The sequence below is a fragment of the Crinia signifera genome, chromosome 1 (assembly GCF_055691185.1).
Source record: "Crinia signifera chromosome 1, ASM5569118v1, whole genome shotgun sequence".
NCBI lineage: Eukaryota > Metazoa > Chordata > Amphibia > Anura > Myobatrachidae > Crinia > Crinia signifera.
The window spans coordinates 103,424,787-103,447,125 of NC_139217.1; the positions used below are offsets into that span (position 1 = coordinate 103,424,787).

Here is a 22,339-nt window from a genome sequence, read left to right on the forward strand (position 1 = left end):
CAATAAAACAACTTAAACTGGCAAAGGCTCCTGGCCCCGACGGTTACTCCAATGAATTTTATAAAGTAATGGAACCGGAAATTATTCCAACTCTGACAACTGTTTTTAATCAAATTAAGGAGGGGGGGAAACTTCCTTTGTACTTCTCGGATGCAATTATCAAGGTGTTGCCTAAGGCCGGTAGGGATTTACAATTGCCAGGATCTTATCGACCGATCTCTCTGCTAAATGTAGATTATAAAATCTATGCAAAAATCTTAGCAGAGAGATTGAAAACGATAATACCAAATATTATACATAAAGATCAGACCGGATTTATCTCGGGTCGACATTCGACCACAAATGTACGCAGGGTACCGGCAGCTATCCAACAGTCTTATAATAGATCAGATAAAAAAGATAACCCCCAAATGGTCCTCACAGTCGATGCGGAAAAGGCATTTGACTTGGTTTTATGGTCTCACTTGTTTAAATCCTTGGAGTCATTTGGTTTTCCCCCAGAATTTATAGCAAATATCAAAACAATATATACTGCGCCTAGATCCGCTGTGGCTTGCAACGGACTATTGTCCCAATTTTTCCAACTGGGTCGAGGGACAAGGCAGGGATGCCCACTGTCCCCTCTCTTATTTGCGATAGCAATAGAGACCTTGGTGATCGCAATTAGGTCATCCCCACTTATACATGGAATTAGGATTCAGGAAGAAGAGTTGAAGGTCGCGTTATTTGCAGACGACACTCTGATATTCATTTCTAAACCAGAACAATCTATACCGGCTCTGCTGCACCTTATTAGCTCTTTCGGGGAGATCTCGGGGTACAAGGTCAATTTATCTAAATCTGAAATAATGATGCTAGGGGGGGCAAACCCACTGTCCCTGCAACAAATAAACATCCCCTTTACTGTTACAGAATCTCATTTTAAATATTTAGGTATTCAGTTGAGCTCTGATCTATCTAAAATATACAAATTGAATTTTACACACATTATAAATTCTATAGAAATGAAATTGACAGCATGGAGAGAACTGCCTGTTTCACTCCTAGGCAGATTGGCTATAATAAAATCAATCATATTTCCAAAAAATTTTTATGCCATGCAAATGATTCCCCTAAAACTGACTGTCTCTGACTTGACCCGTATTGAGGCTTTGTTTTCTAAATTCATATGGCAGGGGAAACGTCCGAGAATAGCTAGGGCAAAATTACAGACGGCTAGGGAGGAGGGAGGATTTGGTCTTCCGGACATGAGGGTGTACTCAATGGCGATCTTTTTCCGATATGTATCGGATTGGATCCTGAATAAAGGCACATATACTGACCCCGACCTAGACAAAGCCGTTTGCCACCCATTTTCTCCAGGAGCCCTGATCCAATCAAGGGGAAGGACGATTCCCAAGGAAATTAAGTCCCATATTTTATTTGCAGACACCTACGCCGTGTGGTTAGGAATGAATAAAAAATGTTCAAGAAATCCCTTCTCATCCCAGTTTGTGCCATTGTGGGGGAACCCATCCTTCCCTCCCTCATTGGCCATCCCGTTACATACGGAATGGAAGGATAAGGGACTGGATTTAACTTGTCGTGTATTCGATCCAGGGGGATGCTTATACTCTTTCTCAGACCTATCACAATTATATAACCTGCCACGGTCACATTTCTTTGTCTACTTACAAGTTCGTCATTTTATTTCCTCTATGAAAATACCAGGCATACAATTGAAGGGCGAAATCCCTATATCACAGGTTTCCTCTATAGATCTGCTTTTATATTACTTATTATTTAAAAATTACAAGATAAAATACTTATACACATTATTGATAAAGGAACAATCTAAGAGTAATCCACAATGGCGGATGCTATTACAAAAATGGGCCACTGACATTCCTTCTGTCACACATTTGGAGGATATTATTGGAATTCAAACGCATTCGCTTAGGGTGCTGAATGCGGTATATTTACAGGAGGTATTTCTGCGAACCGTACATAGGGCATACATAACCCCACATAGACGTAGCTTCATGGTTCAAGAGGAGACCGGGGAATGTATGAAATGTAGATCATCTGTAGCCAATTTCGCACATTGTATGTGGTCATGTTACAAAATTCGTAGGTATTGGTGGAAAATATTGAACTTCCTTTATGAGATTTTTCGTGTTAAGTTTGCCTTTGACCCTTTGGCATTGATGGGGCTCTCCTTTAAAAACTGGTCTACTGAGTCACTTGATAAGAACAATATAGCTCTACTCATAATAGTACTGGCTGTTGCGAAGAAATGCATATTACTGTCCTGGACTAAGAGAGCTGCTCCTCAGCTCGGAACTCTTAAAAGCAAACTTACACAGATTCTATATTTTGACAGGAAGTACGCCAAACTGGATCTTGTTAATGGAGCAAGAAAGTTCATGGATAAATGGATCCCTTATATGAACACTTTGGACACTATGACTAGGACCCATATCCTTTCTATATTTGAAGACACAAGCTGATTAGTTCAGTTGGACGTGATACATATATTCTCACGTCTCTTTCATATGATGCCTAACTGGATATTCCCGGCTCTGGACTTTGAAATACAAAGTTGTGAGGGTTATTGTTGTGCCCCTGGCTGACTCCAACTCCTTCTATTCTGACATTCTGGCATTGCCAGTGGCTACACGCGAGTATGTAAATGTAAGCTGACAGCAGGGCGGTGTAGTAACTAAACTGTTTATTAATATTATGGTTCGGGCACAGCATCTTTCTTGCTGCCAGATCTCCAGATGTCATCTTTTAGTTTCAAGTATTTATACTCAGCATAAGTATTCCTCCCCTTCCCATCCCCTATATCTTACCTGATGTTTCCATGTATTGTCTTAGTTATGTCTTGTCCGTGTTTTATGTGTTTCAGGTTCTTTGCTAAAATAGTAACATGGAGGGACAAGCGTACCAATATGGTAGTAATTGCTATCTTGCTTAAGCATAGATGGATATTTCGTTGTAGTGGTGGTCAAGGACATAAAGGAATTTCAAGGATATTTGGTATGCAAATCACTTAATATTGTCAGGATGTGATGTTATGTAATCCCATATGCTTATATTTATTTACTTGTCCATTGTGTTTATATTGTTTATTGTAAGTATTGAAAATTTGAATAAACAGATTTATAAAAAAAAAAAAATTGATGTGAATGTGATATGACTTATAAGTGATATTATGTATAAGCATTATATATTAAAACCAATGGTGCACCCTAGAGTAGTTTAAAATGAACCAAAGGCGAAGGAAAGAAATTAGCTTTTCTGGGGAACTGTTATAATATTAAAATCTTATTTATTTCCAAACGTAACAAAACATGTGATATAAAATCTCAAGTAGTTTGGAAACCAGTTTTCAATCTTGTTCTGTTTATACACTTTCAAGACTGACAAATATTATAGGAGCTGATAATAGGACAATGGAAGAAAGAGCAAGATCCATGGCTTTATCAACTGTTCGTTGCTGGTTGCCACATGCTGTTTAGCATACCTTCTGCTGCCTGGATTGTGCTGTGGTCCCACGGTGCATATTAGGCCAGCTCAGCTGGGACACCCTATTGGGTTCTCCTGCTCCAATGCATAAGACCTGGTTGGGCTAAAACTGCACCAATCCTTTATTGGGAGCAGTCAGTTTGTTGTATTAAGTCCCCTGTGCACAGGGTACTCCAATGGTCCCCTGGTTACTGACATGGTAAGACAGGAAACACAGCTGCAGCAACACACCAGGAGAAATATGAGGGCAAAGGGCAATAATTCACAGTCTGTACTTACCGCTGCCACTTCTGATATCACAATGAAGCAGCTTTGCAAGGCTATCAGCAACAGCGAACAGCGATTGCTTGAAAAGATTAATGATGTACAGGCCAATATCACACTAATAAAACAGGATGTAAAATCCATGATTAAAGGATGAAGGAGGCCAAAGGCCGGATCTCCAGATTGGAAGACTCTAATAATAAAATGATAAATAAAGGTGACAAGATAAAACTATGGCCCTTATTCTGGTTGGTGCGGTAATATCCGCGTGCGTTCGTGACGCCGATGTTTTGTGTCTGCGTCTCTGCGCATGTGCGAGCGGGACGCACGGCCACATTCCGCATGAAATGTGTACACTACGAACAGGGGGTGGAGAGGGGTGTGAAGGGCTGTTTGGGCTCATTACCATATGTTTACACCCCGCGTTTCATGGGCGTTCCCATGCAAACGCTGGGCGTACGTATGGTAATGCGGCCGTGACGCACGTGTAGGGGGCGGACATATGACATTGCCGGATGTCAGCTGCCCGCCCAGATCCCTGCTTTTGCACGGAGAAATGTCTGTGTGGTCTGAGGTTGCGGGAGCTGCCTGGCCACTCGGCCCTGCATTCGATGTTCTGCGACCATCGAATGATGGGGGAGGTTCCCTGAGATGGAGGAGGTGTATTCATGAGACATACACGTGCGGTCCGTTCGGACAGCTTCTTACCGCGTACGGACGGAGTTGGCGATCCGTATGGAAAGCGGGGTTTAGGACGCACGGTGCTGGCCGCATATTCGGATCCGGCCGCACCGATCAGAATAAGGGCCTATATGATAATGACCCCTATTGGCGCTCTATAGAAAAGGCTCAGTAATAACTACAGGTACAAAGTGTCAGCAATTGTAGGCTCTTGATACACAGCACTGTTATATGATGATGATTATTATGTCACAGTCACAAGATCTCTAGAACAGAACATTTGGTTGCTTTGGATATAACAGTGTTCAGAAACTAAAGAACGGGAAGGTCACAGTAATATCAGTGACTGACAGAGAAACCTGTTTGTGAGAGCTGTGTAGTTGAAGAACAAAGTCAACCATTTCTCAAGTCAGCAAGCAGAGCTACAGTACCACATAAGATAGTACATACAGATGAGTGTGGCCCAATGGTCAGTAAGTGGATACAGATACTTTGTCACGTTTATAGAAGACCAAAATGACATGGGTACTTTTATCAGAGAGAAATCTGAAGTGGCAAAGCAGATTGCAAATATCAAGAGACTTTTAGAGAATCAAACCAGTCACCAACTCAGGGCCCTGATATCTGAAAATGGTGGACAATATTTAAGCAAATATTTGGAATTATTCTTAAAAATATGGATTAGAACATCAATGTATCATTGCATATACTCTACTATAAGCAAAATTCTGTATAGTATGAGAATGAGCAAAATGTATACTAGTGGAGAAATATGAGATCATATAAAATAACAGAAGAACTAAGTTATTTATGGAAAGGATGGGGGGGGGGGGTTAATAACAGGTCCACAAGGAGGGGGTTGTTGAATAGTAATAAAACTACAGGGAGGTGCCTGATAAATCAACAGTCTGAGCAGGATATAGCCTAGAACGCTACTCTCCGCTGTCCATCACCATGGCCCTGTCTGGTGCCTGCACTGAGCTGCTCACACTGGCACTGACGAACATTTGAAATATGGCGCCTGTCTGCCATCCTGTCAGAGCTCAAGGATCGCCAGCCAAAGATAGCAATTGGCTGCTAGACTGCAAACTCTGATGAGCCAGCTCCATATTTCAAATGTTCGTCAGTGCTGGTATGAGGTGCTCAGCAACAATAGAGCTGAGTGCACACCACACAGGGCTGTGACGGTGAGCGCTCTTCTTCCCTCTTCTCTCCTCTCCTGCACTAATATGTGAAATCTGTAAGGGGCCCTACTGGGGGAATTATGTGTAAGGGTCATTACTGGAGGCATTATATGTAATGGGCATTATGTGTGTGGCATAGTGTGTAATGGGCATCACAGTATGTGGCATAATGTGTAATGGGCATCACAGTATGTGGCATAATGTGTAATGGGTATCACAGTATGTGTCATAATGTGTAATGGGCAGCACCCTCCGCATGGACCCCACCGATGACTTCCCATTTGCGGCAGGGACCCCGGCCGGCACTGACTGCCCAGACCCCTGCAAGGACCCCCTGCCCACCTGCGCTTCCCAAGCACGGGGCAACAGGAGCCCCACACTGGCAGCAGTGCTGTTGTGGGGGCCCCCAAATGTGTGGGGGCCCCGGGGCGACCGCTCCTGTCGCCCCGTGTTTAATCTGCCACTGGCCATAAATCACATGGGCAGCAGCATTAGTGTACAACATTGAATCAGGCCCCAGGACGGATTCCTATGGTGTGTCTATGAAATATCTGTTAAGATATAAAATATATTAAATGCACTATGATATTGTTTGAGGACTGTACATTAATAAGATACACTTTATTAAGATATACTGTATTATTAATAATAACTAGGTGGCCATGCATACATTTTGAATGCAAATAAATTATGATTAGTTAGTGGTTTGTAGTAGGATGAAAGAAAAATTGTAGCCATTTCGAGTAGCCGAGCAAATCTGATCCATATTGAAGCATCCAGGAAAAACACTCTAGGACCAAAAGTCAATTTTTAACTTGGTTTTCTAAACAAACAATACAATTTGCAATTGTAAATTAACAATTCATTAGGGATCGTAATTGTCAAATGGGCCACCTAGTAGGTTTTATTTATTTTTCTGTAGACATATCTCAGTAGGTGCCCTTTCTTTGCGATGCCTTTGTATGCCTCAATTCTTAGTCCCCAGCCATGGTTTTGCAAGCAGGGATGTGTCGCAGGTGGCTGGTTCTCCGGCTTGTACCGAGGTCCGCATACACTTATCCTGCTGGAACTGCACACTGGACAGGCCACGTGTCATGTGTGAAAAGAAGGGTTATGTGTGGTGCGCAATTAACAGCAGCCGGTACTAGGGGTAGTCAGCCCCAGATTTTTAGTAGGAAAAAAGAATGTGGTTTGTACTGGCGCTGGTTGATGAAGAAAAACAATATAGGACGGTATATAATTAATTATTCATTTACTGATGAATCATAAAATAACATATAAGCAATACATACATATACAAATTAATTTACATTTATTGCATTCTTTAAAAAAGACTAGTGGTGAGTAGGCTCAGTCTTATCCACCAATGTGGTGATAAAAAAATTAAAAAGTCATATAACAGCTGATAAGGTTAGAAATATTACCATCCTTGATCCTCATTCAAAACACTAGGAGGATCAAGGATGGTAATATTTCTAACCTTATCAGCTGCTATATGACTTTTTAATCTTTATATCACCACATTGGTGGATAAGACTGAGCCTACTCACCACTAGTCTTTTTTAAAGAATGCAATAAATGTAAATTAATTTGTATATGTATGTATTACTTATATGTTATTTTATGATTCATCAGTAAATGAATAATTAATTATATACCGTCCTATATTGTTTTTCTTCATCAACCAGCGCCAGTACAAACCACATTCTTTTTTCCACGTGTCATGTGTGCACGTCTTGCAGCTAGGCTGAGCTACAGGAGCTCTAAGTAGCTGAGTGGACTCTGTTTTAGGTGTCAGGTGGGGGGAGGACCGAGACTGCACAGCAGTTTGGTAGCAGCACTGGCGGTAATGTACCAGTGGTGCTATTCTTATTAGCGTGTGGAATGCCCCATGTTTTTCATACAAAGGGGGCAGAGACTGCCCAGTGCTCTGATAGTAGCACTAATGGTTTTTTTTATCCCCTTAAGCCCCGTACACACGGGGGGAGATATATTGTTTAGCAATATATTGCTAAGTAATATATTGCCCAGTGTCTCCTTTGCATCAGCGACCAGAGATGGTCGCTGATGAAAGGGAACTTCTGCCAGCGGTGCCGCAGAGGTAATTAGCTGGTCGCAGGAGCAAGCTCCTGCGACCAGCGATTAGAAAGGGGCTGAAAACGGGAGCGCGCACCCGGCGATTTATCGCCGGGGCACACTCCCAATCACTGGCAATATGGTCGCCAGCGACCATATTTCCAGCGATTTCAGCACCTTTAGAAGTCAATACCCCATATTATCCCCACTCAATATGTGGCTGCGCATAACTGTGACAGTTTCCATACCATCCAGCAGGTCACATGTTCATCGTCTCCCAGCAGGTGCACAGGAAGAGATTACCATTTTTCACATTTTCAAAAAGCAATTCATGGTGAATCCTGAGGAAGCCTTGCTGGCGAAACTAGTCGATGTTTGTGGAGATCCCGCCAACGCCGTTTGCGCAATATGGCACTGACGGGTAAGTCTGCCGGCAGACCCCCTGTACCATGGAAACAGGTACTCGTTTACTTCAAACCACTCCAACTATCCTAAAAGACTTTTCCCAACAGCTAATCAAGCTGCACCTGGTCTTGTAACCCAAGTCCTTATGTATATGTATACCGGTATTAGCTGTTACATTTATATAGCATAATACTGTAGCATACTGCTAGCATATTATCCTATATAATAATTTTTATCTTAATCATTTTTTATCTTATTAATATAAATACTATTTACATTTAATATTATTATTGTTCAAATTGCAGACTATAATAAATATCCACTTTTATTTTCACTAAACCACTGTGTACGTAATATTTTTCAGATTGGAAGTATAGCGCAGGGTGTACATCCCCCTTGTTTCCCTATAATTCATGGTGATGAATTGCGATTGGCTGGTGGACTTTTTGCCACATTACTTAAAATGAAGACACGAATTACAACGCAGATTTAATTCCGCACATTTACAGACCAAGAGATTAAATTTGGAATATGATGTGCACTGTTCAGGCAACAGAATCATATAAATAATTCATAAAAGTCGCTATTAAGATAATGATGATAATGATAATAATAATAATAATAATAATAATAATAATAATAATAATAATAATAATAATAATAATAATAATATAATGTTAGAATACTGGTCATTTGGTAAATATTCCTTGAATGTATACTATTAGTACTATATTTCAGAAATATTCTGTTCTGTGTAAAATACAGATATAATTCATGCTTATACCCCACAGATATAAGGCAGAATAATCTTATCCTCTGCCTCAACATATAAAACACAGAAAGTATATGTGATAAATTCTGGAGGAGTTTCATTGCTAGGCCACCTTTAAGGAATTGATTTTGCAAATGAAAAAGGCAAGAAGGATAACCTGACTCTCTTGCTTTTCTAATATATGTGCTTATATTCCCAGGGCAAGTAGGCTTTAAAATATACTTTAGCCTTGCCTGTCACCTGGTAATATATATTTTGGAAACAGAGCCTGCAATGATTTCTGCATCATCCTCCAAACATTTGTAAGTAAAATCAATATATACCAAGTGAAGTCTGCCCTTGTGTCATTATGACAAAACGGTAAGGTTATTATACAGAATGTAAAAGTATTCCAATAACATAAATATCACACATTTTTAACCGTTAAGTGTCTGATGTAAAGCTGAGTGCAAACTGCAATTGCCTATACATTGGGCACACATAAATAAATCATACTTGCCGACTTTTGCTGGCTGCCTTCTGGGAGAGGGCAGCCAGCTCTGTTATACAGGGGGGCGGGGCTATCGCTGGGAGCTAAAAAGAGGCAGATTGGGGGCGGAGCCACAAACGGGCTTCCCTGTTGGGGGGCGTGCCTTCCAGTGATCGCGTCATTTTAGCCACGCCCCCCGCCGTGCAATGCCGGTATTTCAGGCATTGCACGGTTAAAATTACGCGATCGCGTCTTTTTACTCACGGACCCCCCCCGCCGAGGGGCGGATCGCGGGGGATTGGGGTTAATGCGGGAGGGTTGCCCCCCTTTCCGGGGGGCCGGGAGGGGGACCCGATTTCCGGGACCCTCCAGGCCATCCCGGGAGGGTAGGCAACCCTGAAATAAATGTGTATCACTCATATTTGCATTTTATTGAGCTGTTTCTGATTTAGAAAGATCTATGTGGATGGCACATTTACACATTTGTGTATGTCCACCATATTCTGTGTCTGAAGGAACTCAGGTGGATCTGTTTTCCAATCAGTTTGGTATTTCATGGCAGCAACTGGGTGGCAACAATGTAGGAGTGTCATGGGAGGTTCATGTTTGTGTATCAAAAGCTCAGCACCAAGGGGGTAACTAGAGCTCTTTTGGCCCCATAGAGAGAGACTGAGATACAAAGAGAGAGAGAGATACAGAGACAAAGACAGAGATGGTTTGTTACCTCCACATCAGTGCCGGGACCTCAGAGGCAGCAGATCTCCTCAGTGGCGTTCACAGAAGTGGAGGATCTCCTCAGTGTGGGTCCCCTCAGTGGTGCGGATACCTGGCTGCCAGCACTGGGTCTATCTGCCAGCACCAGCAGCAGCAGTGAGCACAGTATTCTTTTTACGCACTGGGGCTGGCCAGATAGTGACATTAAGCCCTTGCAGTGTCAGAGAAAATGGGGGGGGGAGAGCAGAGGCTGGATTAGCCAGACCAGCTCCTCCCCTTCAGTGGTCAAACCAAAGGTGCTGCTGGAGGAGGTGGGAAGAGGAGGCACGATGCGTGATGAGGGCAGAGGAAGAAAGCAGGGACAGGACGGCGGAGCTGCAGCTATCTAATAAAAAAGGTCTAATGGGTGCAGGGGATGCCTGCTTAGCCCTCGGGCCCCCTAAAGGCCCCATAGCAGTTGCACCGTCCATAGTTACGCCACTGCTCAGCATGATAGGGATCCTGTTTCAGGTGGATCGCTTACACCAGGCATGTGCAAACTATGGCCCTCCAGCTGTTCTGAAACAACAAGTCCAATCATGCCTTGTCACAGTTTTGCTATTAGAGAGTTTGGACATGCCTGGCTTACACCAAACAATGGGCTGCTTCAAGAGCCAATACTAATGATGACTTTTGTCTGTGTTAAATCAATGGGCATCAAGGCCATTATAACTTGCAGGTCTTGACTCCTGCATTGGAACAACAAATGTTTTCATTAGGATCATTATTACCCCCAGCGGCGTAACTATTATTTGGGCTCCCCCCCGTCGATAATAAAGCACGTACCCCCCCTCCACCACCCCGGCCGCCCATGCCCCATCCTGCGCATATTTACCTGCATTTGCTGCGCTGGTCCCAGCTTCCCTCCTAGCTTCATTCTGATGCTAAACACAGACCCCCATACAGCAGACAGTTTCATAGAACAGTTTGCTATATGGGGGCGGACATTTTATGATAGCCCGTCGAAATAGCATCAGAATGAAGCCAGGGGAGCCGGGACCACCACAGCGAACATAGGTAAAGCTGTGGGGGATGGGGCATTATAATAGCACCGCAGCCCCCCGGCACCCGCACTTACCCAGCACCTCCCCGCTACCACGGGGGCTGCAGTGCTGTAGTTACGCCACTGATTACCCCCCCAATCTCCACAGTCACAAGATTAGATGGGACTACAATGCATACAGTATCTGTTAAGGTGCCCATATATTATTGCGATGTATCACAGCAACTACTGTAATTGGGATCTGACTGTGAACCTGACCCTTAAGGTGGCCATACACTACTGCAATGTATCGCAGCAATGTATGGCTATCTGACCCCCCTTCCCGGGTGACAGGATCACATGCGACCCCAATCCCAGCCACCAAGAGGGGGGCCAAGTCGGACGTTAGAGAGGCAGCAGGTCTGACCTCCGGATCAGGGGTATCCGGACTGGTCATAGACAAACTCATCATAGACCGTCATATGGTCGACCACTAATGGTTGACAGTCACAAGGTTGACAGGGTCAAAAGGTCGACAGTCAAAAGGTCGACAGGGTTTAAAGGTCGACACACAATAGGTCAACATGGTCTAAAGGTCGACATGGAAACGGTCGACAAAATTTCCAGCCGACATGTGCTGACAGGCGGTATTTCATGCCCTACTAAGGCGTGCTGGGAGAATAAAATAGTGTGCAGCGAGGCACCGAGCCCGAAGCATGGCGAGTGCAGCAAGCCATGTGAGGGGACGCGGTACACTTAGACAGTGTCCATGTCGACCTATGTAGACATAGACACCCTAAAAACAATAAAAACTCACGTTGACTCTTTTCCATGCCAACCTTTTCCATGTCGACCTTTTGACCATGTCAACATTTTACCTGTCGACCTTAAGACACTGTCTACCTTTTTTATGCTGACCTTTTAGTCATGTCGACCTTTTACCTGGTCACCTTAAGACCCTGTCGACCTTTTGACCATGTCGACCTTGTGACTGTCGACCATTAGTGGTCGACCATATGACTGTCTATGATGAGTCTGTCTATGACTTTTACCATAACCCATGTGGGGTACCCGAGCTTGCTAGGGAGGACATACTGATCCACTGCCAAATTCTGTTTAGATATCTTTTGTTTAGATATCTCAAAAATGGAAATTTGAGAGGCGGGATATATAAAATAATATGTGTTGATATGCCAGGGTTGCCTACCCTCCCGGAATGGCTGGGAGGGTCCCGAAAATCGGGTCACCCTCCTGGCCCCCCGGAAAGGTGGCCAACCCTCCCGGATTCCGCTCCCCCCCCCCTGATTGCGGCTCCCCCCCCTGACCGCGGCGTTTAAATTACCTTATGCCTGAGATCTGGGGGCAGGGCTAAAGCGTCATACTCGCGTCATTTAGTCCCGCCCCCTCCACGGAGATAGGCAAATTGAGTAACTTTCCTTCATGGGGGCGGGGCTTAATGATGTCACGTTTAAGCCCCGCCCCCGAACTCCTGCTGAAAGTCTCCTCTCCGGGCTTCTCCCGGAGAGGAGCTTTTAGAAGTCGGCAACCCTGTGACATGCATAGGTGTTTTCATAGCATGTTCTGGGTGCTTCTTATTATTTTTAAGTTGCCAGTTGTCCTGCATCAATGCTGTGGTGGAATTCCACTTTGAACATATTGGGCCAGATGTATCAAGCTTTAAAAAGTGATAAAATGAAGGGGATACAGTTACTAGGTCTACAAGCAGGGCTTAAAGTGGTCATGCAGAGGTGGGGGAACTCATTTGTCTATGCCACCTAATTCACCCCCTCCCCCCATTAGGCAGGGACAGGGCCAGTGGTAGGGTTTTTGGCATCCCCCTGCAAACTAGAATACTTTTCTGTGAGAATTACTGTGCAGAGCCAATGTGGAGGTTAAAATGTTCCACCTCAACATTAGAGGTGGTGGAACTCTGGGCCTTATTCTAGTTCACTCTTTCTGCCAAAATCCTTCTTAGATGGACAAAACCATGTGCACTGCAGGTGGGCGGATGTAACTTGTGCAGAGAGTTAGATTTGGGTGGGGTTTTACTTCAAAGTGAGATCTATATTGCAGTGTAAAAATAAAGCAGCCAGTATTTACCATGCACAGACACAAAATAACTCTCCCAAATCTAATTTTTTCTGCACATGTTACATCTGCCCCCCCCCCCCCCTGCAGTGCACATGGTTTTGTCCATCTAAGAAAGATAGGCTAGGATGATTTCTGTGCAGTGAGAGTGATGACCTTATTTTTGAATGGAGTAGGAAAGATGCACAATTAGAGGTGGGCTATTTGAGGCTGTTGAACAGATGGCTTGAGCATGGTTGTGGTAATAGATTAAGGGTGAAGATAGGATTTAAAGGACCTCAGAATCCATGGCAGCAGGACAGGTGGAAGAAGTAGAGAATGTTAAATGCATGAGAAGCAGGAAGGTTATGTAATGGTGCCTGTATTTGATCTTATTCCTTGGAAGAGTAGGCAACCTCTAGAGAAGGAGGATGTAGCAAGCAAGCAGAAAATGTTATTTGATGGTGGGGAAGGGATAACAGGTGTTGGAATGGGTAGAGGCAAGGATATTTACAATTGTTTTGCAATGGAAAACGAGGGGTACTAGGTGGCGTGACACCGTTAACCGGACCAGAAAAGACCTAGACAATAGTTGAAACTGAGGGAAAACAAATGGCTCAACCAAACAGAAAGAAGAAACTAATCCAAATTAATATACTGTAACAACTGTATCTAATAGGGTATGCATAATATAAGAACAGCAGTTTGCAATGAAATGAATTGCAACAAATCATTTCAATTGCACATAAAGTGCCAAAATTCAGTTATGATAGTTACCACCTGCTGTCCAATTAAGTAGCATCTTGTGTTCAAGGGGAGGTTTTGCCTCTGGATTTTTTCACGTTACGGAATTGGTGCCATCTTTCCCTTTTGGAAGTGTTGGAAGGGGGAGCCGTCACCAGATGGAAGGCTTGCCAATCAGGGAGGGAGATGTTTTCCAAGCCAAATATAGAGCAAAAGTCAGGCAGGTCAGCAGTGGAGCGCAGGGACAGTAGTTTACCGGCATGGGGGATTTGCAGAGAAAAAGGGAAGCCCCACCTATATTTGAGATTTTATATATGTAGTGTATCCATTTGCAATCTTCTCTGTTAAAGCTTACACCACGAGAGATCTGGAAAAAATTGCACTCGAGCCCCATTAATTTAGACAGCCTCCAAGTCTTTCCGGAGTAGATCTTTCTTTTGGAAAAATAGTGAAGGCGACACATCACATCCCTTGGGTGATCAGATGTCAGACCCTTAGGCCAAAGGGCTCTGCAGGCCCAGTCAAATTCTATAGGAATTTCGGGGTCAGGTCCCAAATTTTCTCCAAACATCTTGTTGTGGGCATCTATGATTCAAGGAGGGGGGAACAGATTCCGGAAGACCTCTCACCCTGATGTTATTTCTATGACCTTGATTGTCCAAATCTTCCAGCTTTTCTTGCAGCGTTTTCAAAATGGCAGCCTGTTGGGAAAGCACTTCCTTAATAGAAGTAAGTTGATCAGCATCATTTTCTCTCTCTTCCTCCAAAGAAGCAACTATCGACCATAGATGTGTAACATCAGCCTGGACTGTGGCAGTATGAAACTGGAATGAATCTTGCTAAGAATGATTCAAGTGCCAATAGATCTTGTTTAGAAGGTAGTGTACGAACATGTGTTAGAACTTCCCCAATTTCACTCCTTAGTTTCGACATTTGAGCTTGGAGTTCTTTAGTAGGAGGAGATTGAGCCATCTCAGGAGAATCTATCAGTGTTGTCAGGGGTAAGATCAGATATAGAGTCTGTGGCTTGAGCAGAGCCGGCCCTAGCCTAAATGACGCCCTAGGCAAGATTTTGACTGTTGCCCCCTAGCACCGCCACTAGTTCCGTCTCTGACCCTGCTCCCCTTTCCCAGCACCATCAACCCTCATCATAGCAGTCATCATTTTGGTGTCCCTACCTGCAATATTTTAAATAGAACCAGCGCACCCATTCGGTGCCTTTTTAGCTGAAAATTCATCTTATTTGCAATGTTATGACCAGCACACACAAGGAGCTTCTGATGAGTAAAATGATATGCAGCATGCCTATATTCTGTGTGCGACTGTGGCTGTACCTGCATACGGAATTTACAGTAATTTTCATGAATACACTATTTCATATGCAGATACAGCCTCACTCACACACATAATATAGGCATGCTGCATATCATTTTAATCAGCAGAAGCTGCTGATGCCCCTAGGCATTCCAAATGCCCTAGGCAATTGCCTAGTTGGCCTATGCCTAAGGCCGGCTCTGGGCTTGAGAATAGTAGAGATAGGACTGAAGATTACAGTAGTTTGTGAGGTTTTAGGTGTCCAATGGGAGCCCTTTCCCTGCATACTTTTCCTGCCTCTGCTCATTAGATGTATGTGAGTATTCCAAACTGGGTCATCTTGCAAGTCAGAACCATTGGCCGTAGGAAAAATGGAGGTCACATTCCCCTATACCATTGGCCTGGCATTAGAAACAGGTATCAATCACATAGCGGCACTTATAGAAGGGTTACTCTACAGGGAGAGATGCTGCTGTGGGCACATCAGGGGATCTGAGTATCCCAGGGAACCGTCTTGAGTCGGTGTGCAAATAAATTGTATATAGGAAGAGAGGGATCGGATGTATTATGGTGCAGGGTCAGCAGGCCTGAAGTTTAGGAAGGCACATAACCTTTATTGTGTGCTGAGAGTCACATATAACAGTGACTTCTGCTGTGAGCTGGAGTCACTATAGGCAGCAGGAGACTGAGAGGGGCTGGTCCAGCTGCTGTGAGAAAGTCTGGTAGCAAAGGCATAGTCTATGGGCAGCAATCAGGTATAGTAGAGGTGATGTGATTGTGGGATAAAGTGACTCTAGCATGATGGCCACCATGGCCTCGATGTCCCAACTGAGGCAGCACTACAGGGCTGGAGAATCCCTGAGGAAAGTTTCTGCCCAAGGGTAAAGCTTACAAGGGATCTGGGCAACAGGTACAGTGGCAGAGGATTCCTCTAAAGCAACCTGGACGGCCATCCCACGATTCGGAAATGAGTGCCTCCCACGCAGGAACCATTAGAAATTGAGACCCTGGTATTACTCCGGCAGTAGGACGCAACCTGCAGGGACAGAAATATCTGTCCCCTGGCTCTGCGACTCCAACCACCAGGTACAAGAGGGGCTAAAGGGGATATAGAAGTAGGGTATAAACCATTTGGGGGGCAGTACAGGGTGTTTAAGGGTGGTAGAAGGGTTACTTGGTAGAAGCAGATAGTGGTAGATGCTCAATTAGGCAGGCAGGGAGATGGGCACGGTTAGGGGGATTGCGAGGGGTGATGGAGGAAGCAACGGGGAGCCGGCAGAAGGCGGAGGTGTGCTCTGACAGAACAGGGTGCATGAGCGTCTCATGCGCTTCCACCCCCTTTAGTCGGATGGCAAACAGCAGTGGATGGCGATTCTATCGCCAGGAGCAGCTCAAATGAGAGCTGCTCCATCTGTATGTTGGTTTGGTTTATTTATCTGGTCATCCTTTATACCTTATTTTTATTTAATATTTTGCGTATATATATTATTTTCAACTTGATTAATACTCATCCTTATTTCATCTTCATCTTTTTGTATTATTCTTTGTTAATTAATTGTTTAATTTCTATATGCCTTTTTTGTGCTATGTTATACTGTGATACATTTATTCGCTCCATATAGAGCTCTGCCCTAGTAATGCATCTTTCCATGACCACAGTGTGCCAGTAACATGTTTATATATAAATATACAGTACATATTCCGTATCTACACACTGTGATGTTTTCCATTTCCTCCTTCTGTGTTTTAATATTTCTTTAGAAATCATGTGTTTGTCCCTTTACCTATAGCTTTCACGAAAAACTCTGCATTCACATTTGATATACAGTAGTCTCCTTACTGGTCTTTCTTTAAACAGAATTTTATCCCTAAGAATTGTTGGCAATACAGCTAAATAACTTTTACATGTGTTCTCAGTGGCGGCTCGTATCTTATTGGAGGAGGGGGGCTGCCTCTGGCCACAGCGGGGGTACTGCAATTCAGGCACCCCCCTCCCCCTGCCGCTGCCGCTCTCCTCTCGGTCCCCATTCCCCGGCACCTATCCTATGATGACAGGCGCCGGTACTGGTGCATGTGCAGTACAAACATATGCGGTATCTTCTATGGGCTGTTTGGGCAACGCCCACAGAAGCATTCTTGGTCCCGGTGACTGTATAATACAAATTACAGGCACCGTGACCAGTGCGTGCGCACTACAATATAGGTACTGCGCATGCGCAATCGCCGCTTTTGCACGGCAGCCCGCACAAAGGCGTCCCGGAGGGAGGGAACACCTCCCAATGGGACTGCCTTTGTGACTGGCAGATCGGACTTTCAATTGTAAGTCACTGCCAGTCACAGTGAAGCCAGTGCAGTCTCACAGACTGCATCTGGCTTCACTACAGTGGCGGATTTTACCTGGGGGGGGGGCCCATAGGTAAAAACCGCCACTGTGTGTTCTTATTCTTCACTCTTAGCTCACTGACCCCAGACCTGCTGTGTGGCTTTGTTCATACAGCCCTCCAATCCTGCAGACAATCTGGCTGGACCAATCTGCAATATGTAGCACTTATCATTGGGTATCAGTGGCGATTTCCATATTGTACAGGGCCATCTTTCTACTTTGTACAGCTATTATTGCAGATAATATTAATTTTTTTTCGGTGCTATATTAGTTCAAGTTACAAATAATAAGAACTTAAGGTACCCATAGACGGTCCGTTCCCGGACCGTCCGTTTTGTACTATGCGATGCGCGCTCCCGCGCATCACATAGTACGGTACAAAAAGTATGTGCTGCACATACTTTTTGTACTAGCTAAACATCGTATCGGATCGCATTGCATGCACTAGGCATGCACTAGGCATGCGATCCGATACGATGCATGCTAATTAAGACCCAAACAGATCCGTTTAACGGACCGTGTATGGGCACCATAAGAAAGGATATTCATTTCTCTTTAATAACATTCTATAGCAACAAATGTTTCTCAATTTTTTTATTTATTGCTGACTTCCATTGTTCATCCAGGAATAGTCTGACAAGGGCACCGAGAGTAGAGAATGGAAACCAGGTATTTTTCTGAGCACACATAAAAGTTTGTGATAAGTATTGCTGTAAATCAGACTGGTTTTAGATATATCCTGAACATTTCCAGCTAACAGTAAAATAATAATATCACACTTTGTGCAGTGTCTGGACAACAGTACATTTATCATTTCAGAAATCTAATTTTTATGCTCTCTTAGGACTGCATTTACCTTGTGAACAAACTATGGCACATGCCTGGGGCAAGAATGTTACTGAGAGATCGCATATACATGGTTACTTCATTTTTTAAAATCTATAGAGCAGCAGGTTGTGGAAGAGAAGCAGGAATAATGAGAATAATGAGAACATTCCTTTCAATAATAAAGAAATTTTATTACATGATTTAACAACATAAATATATTTATTATGGAGCCATCAAACACCATATGGACTTGATGCTGAGTCCCACTTATAGCGGGGGATACGGTCATTGGGTCACCCCCAAGTAGGTTGACAAGCATTAGGTCGATACCACTAGGTCAACATGGATTAGGTTGACAAGGTCATTAGGTCAACAGGGTTAGGTCGACAGGGTCAATAGGTCGACATGGACATGGGGAAGGTCAACAGTCAAAAGGTCGACATTTTTTTTTTTTACTGTTTTTTGAGCCGACATGTACCGACAGGTGGTATTTCATGCCCTACCATCCACTAGGGTGTAGTGGGAGTATAAAATAGTGAGTTGAGTGTAACGAGGCAACGTGCCCGAACCATGACGAGCACAGCAAGCCATGAGAGTGGACATGGTGGCACGTTTCAGTGTCCATGTCGACAGTATATGTGCCGATAGGTGGTATTTCATGCCCTACCATCCACTAAGGCATGGTGGGAGAATAAAATAGTGAGGCACCATGTGCGAGGGGACCCAGTGCTACATTTTAGTGTATATGTTGACTGTGTTGACATTCTGGTAAAAAAAAAACATGTCGACTTTTTCACTGTCGACCTTACCCATGTCAACCTAATGACCCTGTCAACCTTACCCATCAGATTACCATTATCATGTCTCTACCTCTGTCCCTCAGAAACCTCCCTACAAAACTTCAAATGTGCTCTCAAGACCCACTTTGCCAAAGCCAGACAAATCTCACCTTAATGGTGTGTACACACGGTACTTTTTGCCTTCCGATGTTGACGATCTAGTCAACATCGGATCGGAATCGGATGCAGATCGCAAGGGTTTTAACCCTTGTGATCCCGATCCGATTCCGATGCGCGTTCACGTATCGCAAGGCAGAAAGTCTTGTCTGCCTTGACTATATAGTGCAGATCTGCACTATATAGTCAGACTTGTATGCAAATCGGATGTGCCTTGTGATCTGATTCCGATCTGATCTGATCGGATCGTGGATAGTATCTTAAGGCACATCTGACCGTGTATACACACCATAACTCTGTTCCATGATTACTGTCTACCCCATCTGTATCACCCCTGTTTATCTGCCCTTCCTCTTTAGAATGTAAACTCTCACAAGCAGGGCCTTCTTCCTTTCCTTTTCCTTCTCTTACTTAAACCATCTTCAATGGCACCAAATCCTGCAGTTTCTGCCACTCTATTGTATTTAAATGCAAGTCACTGTTTTGCTTATTCGTTTCTGTACTCTGTAATGGGTTGAGGCAGACTATTTTTTAAAATCATTGTAATACTAAAATAAGATTTTACAATATGCGCTACCAAATTAAATAGAACTGAAATGTCTAATTGATTTCCTTATAAAATAATGCATAATTTAATGATATTTAACATTTTGCTTCTCATCACTTTAATTTTTAATAAAGATCTGTGAGTGTTTTTTAACCTGCGGCTGTTTTAATTACTGTCCTTAGGAATCATTTGAATGGTTGTAATGTCTCTTTGTATGCAATGGTGGAAACAATGAGGCATATGCTGGATACAAATGAATAAATAAAACCGTAATTGATTGCAAATCATTAAGTGTGCGCACTAAAGGAACATCATCTCAATCACCATCTAATTGGGATCTGACTGTGGACCTGACCCTCGTACCCCTTTCACACAGCAGCTATAACACAGTATATTGACAATTTTTAAGTGTGTCAACTGGGTTCTAGCTGCAGTATGAAAGCACAACTATGAATTTAGCGGGTCAAATACACAATGTTTGATCCCATTTAAAAAGAAGGATCCTACACGGTTCAAAGGCGAGTCCTTTTGCAGTGTGAAAGCCTCAGACTCACATGACTTTGCCACAGAAGGTGATAGGCTGTCTCACTTCCTGATGACACTGGGCTAGATTCTTTAAGATTCAAAAGTGATAAAATGGAGAGTGATAAACAGCCAGCCAATCAGCTCCTACCTGCCATGTCACAGACTGTGTTTGAAAAATGTCAGGCAGGAGCTGATTGGCTGGCTGTTTATCACTCTCAATTTTATCACGTTTGAAGCTTAGAGAATCTGGCCCACTATCCTGAATCAGGAAACACGAGAAATAGCATTTGAAGTCCTGGGGAAGCATTGTTGGCATATTTCTACACTACAGAGCATACAGTTATGGCAACATGGACTGATGAGGAGGGGAGGGAGATGCTTAGCATAAGAGGGGAGTCAGAAATTGCCAGACAAATCACTGGCACTGTAAAGGATTCTCTAATATATAAAAAACATTTGAAATGGGTACAGTACATAAACATCAATAAACAGGTTTATTTTTAGCTATAATACAAATATGTGAGCCATAAAAGTCCATAAAAAATCACATTACACTGTTTTCTATAGGTGAACCGGGTTCAGTATGAAAGGCACCAACCCGGTAATAACCCAGTAATAAACCAATAACCTGCTAGTCACAGGTTGTTCCCAGGCCCAACCTGGGAATTTAGGCTGGTTTGAAATGGGTATGAGTGACCCCCATGTGTACAGGCTGTCACGTTTCATGAGCTGGCTGAAGCACCAGCCGGAGAACTGGGTTCCTAAATCTGTTCTGGGCAAAAATTTGAACCAGGGAGTCAACAACTTCCTTGAAGGGTTTTTTTCTATCAGTTGAGTCCACAACTAGCAAAACTTTGCACATTGAACCTACAAATTTAATGTGGTGTTAAGGGGGCACCCGGATTTGAACCAGGGACTTCTCAATCTGCAGTCGAATGCTCCACCATTGAGCTACACCCCCATGTTTTAGATAACGGGCAAAAATTGGTTGGTTCCCTTACCAAGACCAATGCAGCAATGATGAATAAGAGAATATAGTATAATGGTCTATCAAACCCAGCAGTTAAACTAAATTCTAATACTCAGAACATAGGTTACATTAGAACTTTTTGTTCCTTGAAGTGTTGTATTTTTCTATCAGTTAAGTCCACAACTTTTTTTAAGTGTTTTTTTTTCTATCAGTTGAGTCCACAACTAGCAAAAATTTTCACATTGAACCTACAGCTCTACAAATTTAAGGTGGTGTTAAAGGGGCACCCGGATTTGAACCAGGGACCTCTCGATCTGCAGTCAAATGCTCTACCACTGAGCTATACGCCCATGGGTTTGATAATTGTCAAAAACTTGTTGGGTCCAATTCCAAGACCAATGCAGCATTGATAACTGAGAGAATATTGTATCTGGGTCTATCAAACCCAGCAGTTAAATAAAATTCTAATACTCAGAACATAGGTTTCATTAGAACTTTTTGTTCCTTGAAGTTGAGTCCACAACCCTGCAATGGAGCAGGGTTGTTACCGGGTTTAACCCAGGGTCCTGGCCGGTGTGAAAGGGGCAGGGGTACTCACCCATGTTGTCTGCCCTCCGGGCGTGCGGCCAGGCTGGGGATCTACACAGGTGGCAGGCGCAGATGACAGGACAGGAGGCAGATGAAAATGATGCAGTTCTCCGTTGCCCTCACTGCAGCCAGAGAGCTGCGTCATCTGCGACCGCCATCTGACCTGTCATCTATGCCCGCCACCTGTGTGGATCCCTGGCCTGGGCAGGCTGGCAACCCGGGGTAGTGAGTACTGTCCACTGCCATCCAACCTCCTGAGTCCTGCCCACCTCCACCGCCATCCTACCTCCTGAGTCTACCTGCCTCTTGCCCGCCTACTTC

The 22,339-nt window shown here is 43.8% G+C and overlaps 1 non-coding gene across 1 annotated transcript; it reads right to left on the minus strand.

Moving 5' to 3' along the window:
- Window positions 1-21,708: 21,708 nt before the first annotated feature.
- Window positions 21,709-21,780, minus strand: TRNAC-GCA (transfer RNA cysteine (anticodon GCA)). Its single transcript has one exon. It is a non-coding gene; the product is annotated as a tRNA-Cys (tRNA).
- Window positions 21,781-22,339: the final 559 nt, after the last annotated feature.